At 41.5% G+C, this 16,823-nt stretch overlaps 1 protein-coding gene across 1 annotated transcript in view; it reads right to left on the bottom strand.

Annotated features, from left to right (window-relative positions):
- Positions 1-16,823, bottom strand: part of LOC105831894 (choline O-acetyltransferase) — a 92,011-nt gene that overhangs the window by 39,027 nt on the left and 36,161 nt on the right. The window contains exon 4 of the mRNA XM_036291672.1: positions 9,942-10,133. The gene's annotated coding sequence lies outside the window, so the exon portion shown is untranslated. The remainder of the gene's footprint in view (positions 1-9,941; positions 10,134-16,823) is intronic.

Here is a 16,823-nt window from a genome sequence, read left to right as displayed (position 1 = left end):
GCGCGCGCGCGCGTTACGCACACACGAGCACTTCCTTTCGCTACAGAGGCTAAGGGCAGGAGCTCGCGGTGGTGTTGCCGTGCGAAGGAAGGTTTGTGGACCGCCACGGCCGTCGCCGTCGCCGCCGCCGCCGCCGCCGCCACCGTGAGCGACCTGCGATCGATTCACCTGCCGCTGCCTGCTCTGCCACCGTCGTCCCTTCCTCCTGCGTGTACACGCCCGAACTCGGGAATGATTTCCCCGATTGCGGCCGCCACGAGGTTTGCCCCTCGTAATTTTTAAAGCTTTAAATCGTAATTTCTTCAAACTCGAACTGCTCGCGATAATGATAATATAAATTGGCAGCAATGGACATTTTTTTTTCTAAAAACGCCTCTTTTAATTACTATAGCTGTGTGTTCTGTTTAATGTTTGTTAATAGCTCAATTATCTTAATACGAGCGGTCAATTTATTATGACATGTCAGCCGAGCTGTTTCAAAAGTTCTTGTCGTGAATATAATGTCGTCTTCTAAATATTACGCTCTTTGCTTGAAACTGAGACACCGTCTTATTTTTCTCTTTCCTCGTAAATGTCCTCTCGGACGATGGCAGCCAATCTCGTCCGAGCCAAGCCGCCGCTCGTCAAGCCATTTCGAAAATTTCATTTCGGTCTTGTTCCTGGGCCATGTCGAGAGCGTTTGATACGCACGCCGAGGACCCTTCTTCAAGGACGAAAAAGGGGCTGTCGAGACGGGATAGAATTAAAGGTTAATCCCACGGGGTATATCTACTCGATGAACAAGAGAGAGGAAGGGAGGAGGAGAGAAAGAGACGGATTCCTCTTCTCCTCGTGTTCGTCTTCTTCTTTGGGAGAGGAGGGTTTTGTTTTTCGCTCGAGACTGAAAGATACCATAAATATTTGCGCTCCTAAGTGTCCCTGGAATATAAGAGAAGGCGTCGTACTCGAAGCTGATGAATGCTCTTTTGAGTAAAGGACGATTTTCCTGACTTAATCAGCATCCCCGGGAGCGCGCGACAGCGAGACTATCGCCGTCAAAGTATCCCCTAAGAGGTTTTACGTTTGCAACTAATTTGCACACTCGGCTTACTTGAAGTAGTTTCCGCAAAACAATTTGCATCGGAAACGAGAAACTTTATGTGCGATTAGCATGCACTTGATTCGTTCCACTTTCTAGTCGTCGAAATTTCACGAACTCGGTCTATTGATTGGTTTTAATTTCGCATTCTTATTCACATGAACTATTAACTTTTATAGTTTGCATTTCCGAACAGCTACATTTTTTATACATTTTCTAAATTTATAAAACCTAAGATTCTTTATCATGTTAGGATTCTAAACTGAGTGACTTTTAATTGGATAGATTAATTTTTTTTTAACGTATGTACAAAAAAACATGCTTCTTTAATGCGTACAAAAATTCATGAATCAACTTGAATCTCGTCCTGTTTTGTGCTATTTCCTTTCGAATTAGTTGCGGGTATTTCGGGATCATCAAGTCATTCACCTCTCAACCCCGCATCACTGTCCACGTCGCGCGTCGTGAATCTCTCGGGTGAGATTGGCCCCGTGCATCCCTCGCTCGCGCGGGAACGATTTATCTGCCGCGCGTATCGGACGTATCGACGATATGCCAATTTCACGAATGGCTCCTCGCTTTGTTCCCGCCCGGTCGTTCGTGTCTCCTGGGCTCGTTTCCATGCCGCTCGGTCATTCCTCGAGACTCGAAAAGCAAGGGAATAGAACGGACGGAGAAACTATAAAGGTTTTATTGTAAAACGAGTCTCGCTGGACGCCGAGAGCTGTGTTCCTCTCACTTTCGAGATTAATTCTCGCGATATATTTTCGCGCTCTGCGCGACTTTAAGCCAGGATCAGAGTGGAACGGACGTGAAGAACATCCGTGAAGCGCGGTTAACGAGCGGCAGTAAAAGGCGAGGCGAATAGGACAAACCGCGAGAGCGAAAACATCGGGATAGGGGTTGCCGCCCTTCGGATGGGCCGCCGTTCGCCCGGCGTCGTATCGCCGTAGCGATCCCGCAGACAATCCGTAAGGGCTTAGTGCTGTTTCAACAAGGGATTACCGGCGCGTCCCTAAGCCGAGCGATACGCGATCCCGTAGCGGACCTGCGTGTCGGGGACAAACATTTAAATTGCCAAGATTACGCCAAGTGGCTAGCAAGTGGCGGTGCCATGACACCGTTCGAAGGGATTGTTCGCGAACAGGGTCATTCGGGTTTTAGATCGATTATTGGGCGATATGCGATTTACTTAAATTAAGTCGAGCTAAGGTTTCGCTGAGGATTTAAAAATTTAATTGTTAAACGCTAAAGAATTTAAACCAGTTCCTTGAGTTACGTGATGTTCTGTAATTTTTTATTTTCTGCGTCGAAGTTTGCTATTTTAACACAAAACATGTAGTTGAAAGAGCAACTTCAGGTTTCTAGATTCAATCAATTCAGGTTTCTAGATTCAATTGCTTAGTTTCAAAATAAACGTCGTTCCTGTTAACGTGTATGCACCTACTAAGTGACAATTTAAATTTGACATTGCTTGAGTTTAGTTAACTCCATAATGAGTTTAGTTAACTCTATTGTTTTAGTTAAATTAACAACATTTAGCGGAAGCAATGGCGACCTATTGAAACAATTAAGAATAATTTAATTTAAGTATAATTCGACACTGCGAATTTAACAGAGTATAGATGCAGATCTGAAAATAATTTTATTAGATTTAGAAGAATGTTTTACATAATTATTTTGATGGTCCAATAACGTTATATTCAGATCCAATTAAATTCTTAGATTTTAGCAACACCGTTCCTTCTATATTCAATTTAACTTTTTTATCTTTCCAACCGTTGTTCTTGTTTTATAATTGACGTTTTATAATTGACCGTTTTTTCCTCGTCAGGGATTTTCTCAGCCGTAAATAAATTAAAGATATTTTTTAAACGTACAATAAATTTTATGAATTAGCAGTTATTTATGAAATTACCGTTTGTTAATTAGCAAGACGAATGAAATTGCTGGCGACTATAAATCAGTCTTTCAATATAAACAGGATAATATCATATCTGATGTGTTGGCACGAGAGAGCCACAAGCGCGACACAGTCTTGCCGCGGGTCGCATCTCCGTATCTTAAAGAGTGACGCTTGAATATGCTTATCCTCTTCGAACGTGTCGAGCCAGCAGCTATTTATGAAGACGCAATGCCGCGTATATTACTTAGCATATACGGGATGCATCGAAAATAACGTAGTAATAAAGTACTTTCACTTTATTACAAGCCGCTTGTAATAAATTTTCAAGAATGGAATGAAATTTGTCCATAAAATATTGTCTCGAGGAAGCATCGTTTACGGCTGTCTGATTTTTCGACGTAAAAGTTTCAATAATAAGTATTTTGCTAGCCAAGAGCACGCGATAATACAAATTTATTTAGTAAAAATCCACATAAAATTGTGGACAATTAAGACGTCGTCGTTTATTTATATTTTTAAAGTTTAATGGGCTCCATTCGCGCGAGACAATTTTTCTCAGTCGATAATTTAATTACGTCGAGGGCCGAGAAAAGGACGCCGCAATTCTCCGGCACCCTGTATATTTATCTGCCGCGGCTTACAACGCAAGATTGCGTGCCGGTAATCACGCTCAACCTCGAGCATCGTCGATACTCGAGTGGCTTGAAAGCGTAAAAATGTCCTTAATCCTTTCGAGCCCTCCAATAACACGGGGCATAAACAATAATTTTGTTCTCCCACTCACTTTTACACTCACGTCTTTAAACCGACGCGCTCGTCGCAAATAAGATACCTCGGCCCGTTTGCCGTAATAGCGATGGCGTTAATGGGATAACTATGGTACTGCGATTTTCTGCCGGCGCTAAATTAGTAGTCACAATCTTTTTTGTACGAATTTAACTACTAAATAAATATTCGTAATTTTTAATGACCTCACGTCTGCCTCTCGCTATCCTGTCTACTAATTAATTAATGAAATCAAAAACGCTGTACGTCTAATTGAGGCGCGAAGATTTTCCGAGACAAGGGAACAAAACGACGGGTGGAAAAGAAAAAAATCGTGCAAATAGCCGCCATAAAGGTACACGAGGTACGGAAAAAAGAACATACATCCCTTCCCGGTGGTGTATCGATTCAGTCGAGGCTTCAACTTTATCGCCTGCCGCGCACCGAAAGGTCCTTGAAGTGGGACCCAAAATAGAGAAAAAAAGGGAGGCGAAGGGAAAATGCAGGAAGAGGAAGGAAGGAAGGAAGAGAGGAAGCGCAACTAGGTTCCTTTGTATCGCTTCTTGCGTGTCGGCGAGAAATATTTTCTTTTTACGCGCGCGGCGAAAGTCCCTTCTCCCGATGGATCGCGGAGTAAAACGGCCACCCTTATTCACCCCCTGCGTTTTCTCTCCTCTGTCCGCAGGGATTCATAAGAAAAGTTACGTACTTCGGGGCGGGGACATCCCTCTTTCGAAAAAGCGCCGGCTCGCTTTAGCTTTCGATCCGCTCGTTACGGTAAATGCCCGGCTTCGCTCCGGGATCAAACCGGTTTTCTCGCTTTTCGTGTTCTCAGAAAAAAGTTCTTCTTCCTTTTCTTGGTTGTTCAGTTTGACAACAGTTTAACTGTGCTCTTATCCGCAAGAAGTGGCTGTAACAAATACTCGCTATACTTGGTCGAATCGAAGCAATTTTCTTTCCGTTAAGAGAAGTCTTACTATTAACGTGAATTTAAATACATTCTCATTTTACTTAATAAATTTTAAATAAAGAATTTTAATAAAATTAAAAAGTGTAAGATTTCGACAAACTTAAATGACTTTATTGTTTTTTAAGATGTTTACGAGCGCTACGGGGACAGCTGCATTCAATTTGGATTTATTATTCAACATTTTATGAAGTTCTTTGTAGAGCACGGTTTTTAAACCGGTGTACGAAGAAATTTTTTTTGCACGGCAGAAAAACGAATTTGAAAAAATTTTTCTTCTCTGTTTTTTTTTTAAATTACTCCTTGATATTTGATTCCGCGTATATCCCGAGCTGCACAATTATTCTTTCGTTCGCTAATAAATGTCTTTCTCTACAGTTTTACGCGAGTCGTGGAATGGAATTATATCCCTTCCAAGTTTCGGATGGCTCGCGAGCAGGCACGGATGATTCGCGCGAGTGAGAGCTTACGGTCGTAAAAGTTTATTGCTTCTCTCTTTTCCGTACTTCACTCCTTTCCCGGCTCCTCGTGGGGATGAGACTTTGTTGGTTCCCCGCAGAAAGGAAGATCCCTTCTGAGTCCCGACACGCGGCCATTTGCACGTGCTCGCGATATTTCTAGACGATATCCACCTGCTTCCATCCTATCCGTTTATTCGTCCCTCTTGTACGGGGAGGATACATCTACTTTAATCGTTTTCGTGGCGGGCGACCGCGTTACTTTTGCACGTCCTTAAATATGTACGTATGTGATCGATATTATGGTGTAAATACTGCCAAGTCGTTGCGAACTATAGTAATAAGTATATAATTTTGTTAAAAAGATCACATATTTTCGAAAAGACATTTTTTCTTCATTTTTCTGCGGTAATTGTACTACGTTTATTCTGTTTTTGTCGTGTTTTATTAAAGATCGTTGATTAATATGACGCGGATTTCTTCTTGATAAAAATATCGAGGCACTTTTATTATGTAATTGTTTATCGAAGTCAAGGAAGCTTTCGACAATCTTTAAAGGTAGAAATTAAGGGAGACGTTACATCAGCGAGATTGCATATTTTTATTGTAATAGAAATTTTGTTTATACAAATTCGTAAATTCACGACCTAGTACGTTTTATGTTTGGAAAGGATGTCCATTTTCAAAAAATAATTACGTCGCGCCGTTATCTAGCAAACTTCGAACAAGAATTTCAGCCAAGGCGTGATACAAAGAGAAAATTAGTTTCCGGAAGATCTCTGCAAATTCACAGACGGTTCATTCCGGTAGAGTCACAAGGCGTTTAATCGCATCGTCCTCGTCGCGAACTGTGGATGAGGAGAAAGGTCGAGTGTAACGGGGGTGGCGAGGGGGGGGGGGGCGAGAATTAATTCCGGGCGTTTGTAATTTGAATTGAATTTATCACTGCGGAAACTATGAAGCGACGAACGGACAGACGGACCGACGAATGAACGAACGAACGAATGAACGAACGAAAGGGGGGTCGGCAGGACCCGGGCTTATGGATGAATAATGGAGGCCCCAATGAGATTTTCCAGTTCGCCGCGGGGCACCGTAATATTAGCTTACCGTCGCCATCGCGACTCGCCCGCGACGTGCCCGAAACGACCATGAGGCGTACAACCCGAGGTTTTGGGTTCGGTCACCCCTGTGTCGCTCTGCGACACTTTCATACCTTCCTCACCCCGCAAACTCGACGACTGTCAACGGAGAACAAACGGGAAAAAATGCCAGGGAATTAAAGCAGATGCCGCGGGGATGCAGAAATGGAGATTCACGCCCAAGCGATTTGGTTAATTAATATTGCAAATCAGTCAAAGACGCGTTTTAACCCTTAGGGTTCAATTAAAGTTTTTTTGAACTCTCCAAGGTAATTAAATTGTACTACAGTTTTGTTAAAAAAAAGAGTACAGACAGAAACTTGAAAGTTTCATGGAATTATGAATTTTTAAAGAGAAGAAAAAGGTGATCAAAGACGAAATGATTGGGCCAATAAGATATTCTTCTTTATATCGCATCAAGGTTTAATGGACCGTGAAATTATAATAGATATTTATCCTTATAATGCAAATTTTAATACACGTAGGGCCAACTTAATTTTATTCCCGGAAAAGACGGAATAATTTTGTCGACGGGTCTCTCAATTGACCGGCGCTCTCTCACGTTTTTACAAGACGGCGCGTCGTCCTGAAACGCGTAACCGGATAATGCGGCCGGGCATTCCCATCGATCAGATGAATGGAGAGATACCCGAGAAAGGGAAAGCAAGATCGAAGGAGCGCCGGCAATTCGTGCGACAGCCGTCGCTGGCGAGAAAATTGCTTTCAGTCTGGCTTTTCGCGACACTTCGCACGGGACGGGGGAAAGGAGCGTGAGAGGTCGAACCCTTAAAGAAACGAGAAACGAAAATGTATTTCCGGATGTATGCCGGCAAATCGAAAACCCGGACCGGCGATTGTGCGAGCCGAGCCTCAAGCGTCTCCCGTTTGATGCTGAATGGGCCGTTCGGCTGAATTAGAAAAATTACGTGAGAGAGAAAGAGCGACGAGGGAGGACGCACAGGACTGCCCCCGCCGTAGTAAGAAATAAGATCTGCGGAGAACCGCCGAAAGAAGGTGAAGGGAGAGGAGACATTACCGCGCTGCGCGATAAATGTATTCCTCGGAGATATAAAATTGCGATGGATTAATCTGTCTTGTGTAATGCATTATGTAGAGGGGAAAATTTATGTGAGATGTGTGACTACGAGAAAATCGTTAAGAATTATTCTCGAAAAAAAATATATCTTCCGACGATAGATGAAAACTATCGAAATCATAATAATAACAATAGGAACTTTAAAAGAATTGCAAATGATTTCAAGACGTTTAATATATTTGTTGTACACTAACTGTTTTGTAAGACGTTATTCCTCTAATTTAATTTGACTTAATTTTTTATATAGATAAATTTTGTAAGGCAACGAAGCTCTTGTAGAGATAGAAACGATTCAATTAATCGAATAGAACGTAATACCATTCTGGTTCTCGCGTGATCGTTTCGCTTCGGAAATTGCAAAACTCGTGGATTACGATTCCTTTGTACCTTCGTGCAGTGAGTATCATACCGAACACAAACTTTCGCTGAAAAGTGAGAAAATAAACGCATTTGTGTTCGCCATCCGGAGTCGAGTAGAGCGTAACGTCATTCGTAAATATTTGATTGTCGCAATTCGTCTCTTCTCGGCGGCCAGATATAGAACGCAAATCCGTGACGCGAGTTTCTCGTCCCTCTCTCTGCAAAGTATATTTTATATATACTGAAAATAGAAATGCGCGCGTTGCACACGTTGCTTCGCTACGTAAATTTATATCTGACGCGCGTCATTATCAAGTTTTCGATGCAAAATACTGATGACAAATCCACTTGGAAATACGGAAACGACCACATTTTCAATCCGTAAATCCGGGCGTAAAAGCGAGTTGAAGCGCAACGTTATTTGCGTATATTCGACTGACGTGGCTGTTAGTTCAGTAGCGGTTCCTCTTTGCCCGGCACAATCTCTTACAACGTGACACCGCGTACCACCCTCCTCCCGTCCCTCTGGCAATATTTGCATTTTCGGAACAATTTCTGGTACAGTCCGGGCGCGCGACCCTTACGTCCATCCCCTTTCACCGGTGCGTTGCAAGAGAGGAGGAGGACGACGCACGGGAAGGGAGGAGGGAGGGCGCCGGAGCCCTCGCGTAAATCCATTTATTTATTTATTTATGTGCCACGGGGGGGGAGTTCGGGCCGACGAGGGGGGTGTAAGGCGCGGCTTATAGCCGGCGCATGCATCGAACCGGGAATCCCACGGGAGCGACCGAACAGGATGAGGGGGAACGGCAAAAGTCACGGGGAAACGCTCGCGCGCGCGGATACTCGACTCCGTCCCCGGGCCTCTCCAGGAGTTCGCTCGGAATATACGGGGTGTTTACTTATTCGCACGTTTGATGCGCTGGAGAATGAGAATCTTTCTGATGCCGGAATTTAAACGAAGTATTGTCACGATTGGACATAGAGAGAGAATGCAAAACTTACAAATTTATTCTCAATTAAATTTTGTCGTTCTCTCACGCATAATACTATATATTTTTTTAAATTTAAATTTATATTGGCAAATTAATACATATAAAAGTTTAAATTGCGATGATTTTGTTTCTTATTTTTTTATATAATAGGATATAAATCAAATGCAAAAAGATTAATCTAAATGTACGCATGTGTAACTTGATTAAGTTTTACTCATTTAGATTTTCTACTCCATATTTTAAAATGCAAACTGAATTTGTAAAAAGAATAAACTTTTAATAATTTATTAATTTTTTAAAAGTTTATTTAAATAAAATAATTAAGTTTAAAAAAACATTTTTAGTTAATGAGAAATAAAGTATATAATTTCTTTAGTTTTTGAAAAGTTAAGAAATGAAAATTTCCGAATAGAATTTTTGTCTTTATTTAATTGATATTAATTATATCATAACACTATGTGTTCAAAAACATTATTTTTAAGCTTGTCCTGAAAACATTTTTCCCGAAATCTTCGAGCGCTTATTTAAGTATCATCTTTCAAAGACTTGTTTAGGTTTTTTTCAAATATTTTCCGATTTTCCATTTTAATTTATCCTATATGTATGCATCGGGACCGATTTCATTCTCTCGCAGATATTGCGAGGGATCGAACGATAGGCGTTGCACACCCTGTGTAGGAGCAAATTCTCCCGAGGCATTGCGGCTTGAAACGAAAATGGTGTTGTGTCACTTAGACGCGGAGAGGATCTCTCTCCCGCTCGATCCCCATGACCGTGACACACCGCGGCCTTCCTTTTCTTTTTCTTCTTCCTTTTCGCGCCGAGACAGACCCTCGTTTTAAAGCGACGGCCGTATTACGGATTACGCCGTCTGACTCGGCTTTACGGCAGAGTCGATGTCTTCTCGGCGATGTTACGGAATAGAGAAGTAGACAAGATTTCGGTACGTTGACGGCTTACAAAAGTAGCTACGTAAATCCAGGAAAATCAACGTGAGTCAGAACGGCATAATCTAATCACAATTCTCTCTCGAAGTGAATCAACGTCTTCGATCCAACTGAAGAGCTATTTCTATCTATAATATTATTCCTCCGAAAAAGTTACGTGCAACTTGCTTCAAAATGCGATTATCGTACTTGAATTGATGGGTTGTGTGAAAAAAAAAAAAACTTACCCAGTTGGTAACCTTCTGCCTACGTTCTAAGAGACGTTGTTGGAGTTTCGGTCCAGGCCCCGAGAGGAAGGCTCGTACCAAGCTCCGAGTCTTTTCCAGATGATTCGGCGTGATGGCTTCGACCTGCGTCAAGTATTTCTGCAAGGTCGTCTCGAGGTCCGGAACCGGAAGACTCGGTAGAGCCTCCTCCTTCTGCAAATGGAACGGAAATAGACGATTACTGGGAGCGAGAAGAAAGAAGAGATTGAAATGAATTACGTTCGATGCGCGATGAGAAACGAGAGACGGACATTGATATTAGAGTTTCTCAATTTAAGCCACGTGTGCATTTGCAGAGGAAAAATGATATACATTTGTGTTTGTTTAAGATTTATATCTAAATATAATATAATTTAATTTATGAAAAATTATTTGAACTGATGATTTATGAATTAATTATATTTTCAATGCAAACAAAACAAAAAAAATAGTAAAGAAAGAAGAGACGTAAAGCTGCCCATTTACGTTTAATGGCAAGCAAAATTGAGGGATTAGAGCCGCCTCACTTTAGAGTTCAAGGTATTACAAATTCTAACTGCTATTACATAACGTAACGACAGTCAAATTCACCGGAGACGAGTAGGCGACGTGGAAAACGACGACACAGGGCGATCGGAAATTGGCAGACGGAAGGGTCACGGACGGCGAGGAGCGTGTCCTGTGCCCTACGCCGGCCGTGTATTCGTTGCCCTTTGCGGGGCCACGGCGATTGTAAAATAAAGAATCAATCGAGAAACGAAGCGTGCCTCTGGTGGAGTAAGGGCCCTTAAGGCTAGCACGGTTGGTTGAGCGGTATCCCCTTTTGCAGGCCTAACAAGACCAACTTTGCGATCCGAACACCCTCGTCCTTCAGCTTGAGTGTTTCCGGCGAGCTTGCGCGAGAGAAAAGACCGAACGAAAGACAAAGAGAGAAAGAGAGAACTCGCCATCGCTCTGCGACAGACTTTATTCCCTTTTTAATAGAATCGCATGTTTTGTAGGCTCATTAGCCCCTAGGCCGCCCATTTTGTTATACACGCTTCTTTGAGTAATTTGTAATAAAGTATTTTTGATCTCAATAATTGTCACGTAGCCTTCAGTCTCTTATCGGAGAGACTAAATTTGATACATTGCTAAATTGGATAATCGAGATGCCTCGCGTAATCTTGAAGAAGCGTCACGCGAATGGAATTCAATTCGAATGGGAAACTTGGAAATTTCGTGCGTAGAGATGCGCGGGATTCGTCCCGGACTCTCCAAGTGTCAACTTACGCTACCTTCTACTCCGTCGGAGTATTCAACCCTCCCCGAGTTTCCTTTAGAACTTTTCCATCATATTATTCCGATAAATGGAGTGCTATGATGTTCGCGCAGGCGTCAGGAAACTCATCCGCGTAAGTTTCTTGAAGCGACTCGCGAACTCGCGTCGCGATCAAAGGGCTCGGCGGACGAAAGTTCCGAGCCGAGCGAGCGGAAGAGACGATCTTCTCGGATATGAAAATCGCGTGCGAGATGGCCTACGGGGGGAGGGAAAGGGACGAAGGGGGCCACGGATCGGGGGTGTGTAAGGTCGTTAGCGGAGTTTCGAGCGGTGCATAGCAATGAGGCTTGAAAAGGGGGCGGAAAACCTCCTGGGAATCCGGACACCCGTTATACGGAGGGCGGGTTGAAACGGAGGGCGTGCGTCGCGTTGCGGAGGTAGCTGGAACAGGACAGGAACGACTGACTCATGCCGCGCCGGGATAATCGAACTCGTTACGATCCTCCGGCTCCCCGGATTCGTTTTCGTGCGCGGAATCGCGTATCGCTTTCCGCGTGGCGTATCGATGGATCGGGATTACGCTCGATACAATCTTCCGCGGGCTTAACTATTCTTAGACGTACCCAGAGAATATCGCCTTGCCTTTCGTTGGCTTTTTACTAAGATAATCGCGAGACGTATAAAAAGTAAGAACTGTAAGACGATAACTAGGTGATCTTTAATAAAACACGTAATCTCACGATGAAGATTGAATATCGACGAAATATCGATTATGCATCAGACAGAAAAATATCAATTATTGCCGAGAAAAGCGATTACTTATTAATTTACTTTTTTTTTCCTAGCAAGTGACAATTATCTTTAAGAAAGAATATTTTCTGCATAATTGTCTTGAAATATATTCCTCGCAAATTTAAAGACAAATTTATTATCATATTCAAAGCAAGAATTTATATTCTCTCAAAGATTATAAAATTGGATCGAGGAAAGGTCTGAATAATAAGTAAACCAAATTTGTGTTTTATCAAAAAATAAAACTTGATTGAAATATTAATTAGTAGGATTTAGAAAATATTTTGAGTTAAATTTAAATTTTATGTTTATTAAATATTTGAAATAAGTAATATTTATACGTATACTCAATTCACATAAATAATTTACAATATACTTTTTCCTATGTATTGAAGTTTATCTTAAGTAAAAACTATTTATTGTTACAGTAAATAATGAATACATTTCAAGAATATTATCAAAAAAATATTTTTTGTAAAGATAATTATTACTCAACCTTTTTAACAATGTGTGCTTTCCATCTTTTATGAAAAATTTATGTGGCAAATTTCCAAATCTTTTGTCAGAAGAAGAAGAAGAAGAGGATCACGAGAGTTAGCTATCATGCCATGCGAGGACATGACAAAGAGAAAGGGGTAAAGGAAAGTCGAGGGGTTGAGAAGGATCGTTAGATCCCGCCGAGTAATCCTGTCGAGGAGTCAGATCGATAAGCGCGATCGACACGGTCCGCGAAATGTCGACTCGCGCTCCTTATCGATGCAAAACAGCGGCGGAGGGTCGTAGCAATTAAGAGATAACAAGGTTTCCTCCCCTCGATGCCCCTCCAATTAGTAACACTCCCGCTGCACCGCGCTAGACGATGGAAACAGCCACCTCGGGCAGGCAGGCTCCCCTCGTCGCAGTCCGTCCACCCATTGCCATCGCCACCACCCCCGGCGGCGGTTCTCTCCCACTTTTTCGACCTACCTCGCCCTTGTTTGCATACTGACGGTCCACCAGGGACTTCCGCGGGAGATTGCGAGGTGACGTTCTCGTGATGCTAAGTACACATTATCTGAGATGCGCTCGCGAACGGGAAGTTCGAGAGGAGAGACGTAATTTTTAATTTTATCGCGCGCAGCATTGCATCCCCCACAAAGTGACGCATGAAAATTTTATCTTGAGTCAATATTTTTTTTGTTTCTCTGCCCTCTGACACGTTTTCGTAACGTTAATGTAAGCCTTAGGTCGACACGACTCCGTTCTAAAGTTTCCTTTACGTTTATACGGGAAAAGTTTTTTTATTTGTTGTAACATCTCTATATTAAATATCCCATTCAGCTTCGTATGCACGGTGAGGATTTTTTCTTAGAATTTATCCTGGAAATTGTAATAGTTGTGGAATTTCTAATTAACGTGGAAGTCAAAAAAAATTGTTTAATCAAAATTTTACTAAAAGTACCGTAAAATTCTTCGAAGTCCGTGTTATTTCACTATTATAACTTTGAGAGTAAATTCTAAGAAGAGAAAATTTTTTCCGTATACTTTTGCAATAAAGCAGTTCATATTTACGTGTACGTAAAAATACAAAATTTTAATTTAAAATCAAGACGAAACGAGTAAGACGTACGTTTTACCTTTTCACGCTAAATTGACATAACATCAACATATACAACAGAATTAAAAATGAATATTGCGATCACCGATTTTCGACGGTGAGTTATGAATAGAGACAGACGCTTAACAGATACGACTACGGAAATAAAATAATTCAGCGGTGACAATGAGTCTGCGAGAAACTAATTGATTAATAAATCAACAATTCGCTGGAAAATGTGTTATGACAAACGGATTGCGCGCTTCAACCACCCCATCGTCCAGGCAAGAAAGGAAAAGAGATAGGGCGCCGCCGCCGATCGGGGAGGGGGGGGAGGGAGGGTGCCTGAATGGACAAGGCAATTATTACGAATTCAGTACGTTCGAATGGCAGCCACGTCCGATTGATTATTATCGAGTCGAGCAAACGAGGGTGCTTGATCGAGACCAGTCGAGCGTTGCGCGAAAGTCGGCAATGCTGATTAGTATCGCCGACGATAGTATCGCCATAAACACACGTTGCACAATTATCGGACTGATTCTAGGTAAACTTGGAATTGCAGTTGTACGCTGTTTTAAATGCTGTTTATGACCGCGATATTTTCCGAGCGTGAGCGATCGTATCTCGGCCGTATTGACGCTCTAATGAGGCTCTTCGTTGTAGCTTGGTAATTGGAAATTAACATATTTGTAACTGTCTGAGTATAGATATGAATCTAATTATCCTTGGATTATAAACAGAATTATATCACTACATCATGAAGTTATGTTACATTAAAAATAGATCCCATATTTATTATTCCCATTATCTGTTATAATAATAACAAATTAAGAAAGCAAAGCAATAGTTATATCACAGTGAAAAATTGTAATGAGGAATTTAAAGGTATGATTTATATATACAATTTTTTTTACTTCAATATAACTATAGCTTTGCTTTCCTAATTTTCCCAAGTCTAAGTTCAATCATTTTTTTCGACAACTGTGTAAAGAAGAAAGAAGAACAGGGGGTGAGGGTTCATAAAACATTATTAAACTCTCATCTAGACTCGTTTCTTCATCGGTCGAATCGGTGCAGCTCGCTGGCATAATCTCTCTCGGGAACGCTTTCGCTCGCGTCGTCGTAACGAGCTGCCCCTTCTCTTTTCCCTCGTCGGGGTTGCTCTTCAAGGAGAAAATAAGTTTTTCGTCGGCGACCAAGGGAGGACGCGGACCGGTTGCTTGGGGCACAAAAGTTCGCGCCTATTTCTCTGGAGGAATGACGACGATCAAAGTCAGATTATCGCGCGACCTGGGCGCAACGGAGAGAGAAAGAGAGAGAGAGAGAGAGAGAGAGAGAGAGAGAGAGAGAGAGAGAGAGAGAGAGAGAGAGAGAGAGAGAGAGATTCCATTTCGCAATATTCATCTACAGACTCGGAAAGGACGCCGTGAGCGTTTGTCCTGTCGAAAGACCCCTGGCGCTCCTTCTTTCCTCGTTAGTGCGATTTTCTCGCAAGCTTAATGATGTTTGCCGAGAAACGTCGGCGATGAAGCAGGCTAGCTACCTCGGCATCTCGTAGCTTCCTAAAGTGTAGCTTTAAATGTACAAAATATCTTAACTTTTCCTTCTGTTTATATTAACTGATTTTAAGGTAATTTTAATATGACAAAAAATTTATGCATTAAATTTTAATGATAATCGTCACTTTATGTATAAACAAGGTAAACAATTCTTACTGTTATATAGCAGAGGGAAAAAATATATTTGCGGTAATTTAACAATACAATAAAATAGATGTGATACTACACGTGGAAGAAATAATTTTGAGGGAGTGAAACATTGCCGCGGCGTTTCCAACGTAACGCAAACAGCGGCAAACCGAGCAAATTGGCAAACAGTCGGGGATGTGCAACCGTGCGAAGCAATTACGGATTTTGCGTGAACGACGCGCACAAACTCTTTGTACGAAGGGCGAAGGGCACGGAGAGGGTTTTTCTACTCCGTCGCAGTGGCGTAACTACCGAGTTGTCCTCGGGGCAATTCTGAGGGAATAATTTAATTATTACTCGTAAAACTCGATTTATGAGGATAATGCAGCAAAAATAAATTATTTTAATTTAATTCTAATTTAATTCCGGAGATAGCAATTTTTAGTTTTTATCAAGTATAAGCCGTCATAAAGCTTTTCAGAACTTTTATGTTTATCATAACGTAAATTCTGAAAATATTTTTGCTTAAGAGATGTACATTGAAATACTAATTTGCTTTGCAGTCTATTAAATTATTGTTAAAGCTTTCCACAAGCAGAATTAAACGATTCCTTTGACGTTACACGATCAATCAAAATTGCATACCATGGGATTTTTATCACGGATAATTTTTAAACGAAAGGAACTGAAGCTTTGTGAATTTCCCCCTGCGACTGTAACGCTTTCTACGCTGTTGCCTCGAGCCTGAACTTCTGAACCAGGAACAGTAATTGGAGAGCGAGGCGGGTGGGGATTACGCTCGCGTTTCTAATGAAGCGACCGAGAACTTGACCCCCATGGAAGAATGCCTCGCACCCCCGTCGAATTTGTCTTCCCGATTTACGTCGGATTCGACGATGTTAATGTTGAACCGCGAAAAGCCATGCGGCCTTGAAGAAAGAAAAGAATAGCATGCGCGAACAAGCCATCGAACAATCTCGTCATGTTACGTCGAAGTCACGCGGATTCGCGTGTTCGGTCTTTTTTTCCGTGTGATTTCTCGATTTTTATTTATGGCACCCAGGAGTACAGTTATCGCGTAGTATGAGTAAGCAAAACACACGACCCCATTCCTCGTTCTTTTTCCCTAATATGAAGAATGATATCGAGATTGGAGAAAAAATAATAAGGTTCTCAAGTTATATTTAAAAAATAGGTCATAGTATGATATACGATATATTTGCAAAAGAGAGAGAGGGGGGGAGGAGAATGTGTATATGATATTAAAAGTAATATAATATTAGATAGTTATAATACTATATTAAATAATATATAAAAATATATTTATTTATTTATAGTGTATTCCATGTACTCATTCTCTGATTTTACTGTTTTACATCTTTTCGCGATTTTTAAAATCTGAGAAAATCTAGATTAAAATAAAGTAACGGAAATTTCTATCTTCATTAAAGATCCGAGTCAATCTTCACATACAGTCATATTCATGAAAGTTTCCTCATTATATTTTCATTTTATTTTGAATAATTCAACGAAGTTGTCGGAATTAA

This window comes from Monomorium pharaonis, chromosome 9 (genome assembly GCF_013373865.1).
Source record: "Monomorium pharaonis isolate MP-MQ-018 chromosome 9, ASM1337386v2, whole genome shotgun sequence".
NCBI classification, from domain to species: domain Eukaryota; kingdom Metazoa; phylum Arthropoda; class Insecta; order Hymenoptera; family Formicidae; genus Monomorium; species Monomorium pharaonis.
This window is presented reverse-complemented; position numbering and strand designations above follow the sequence as displayed.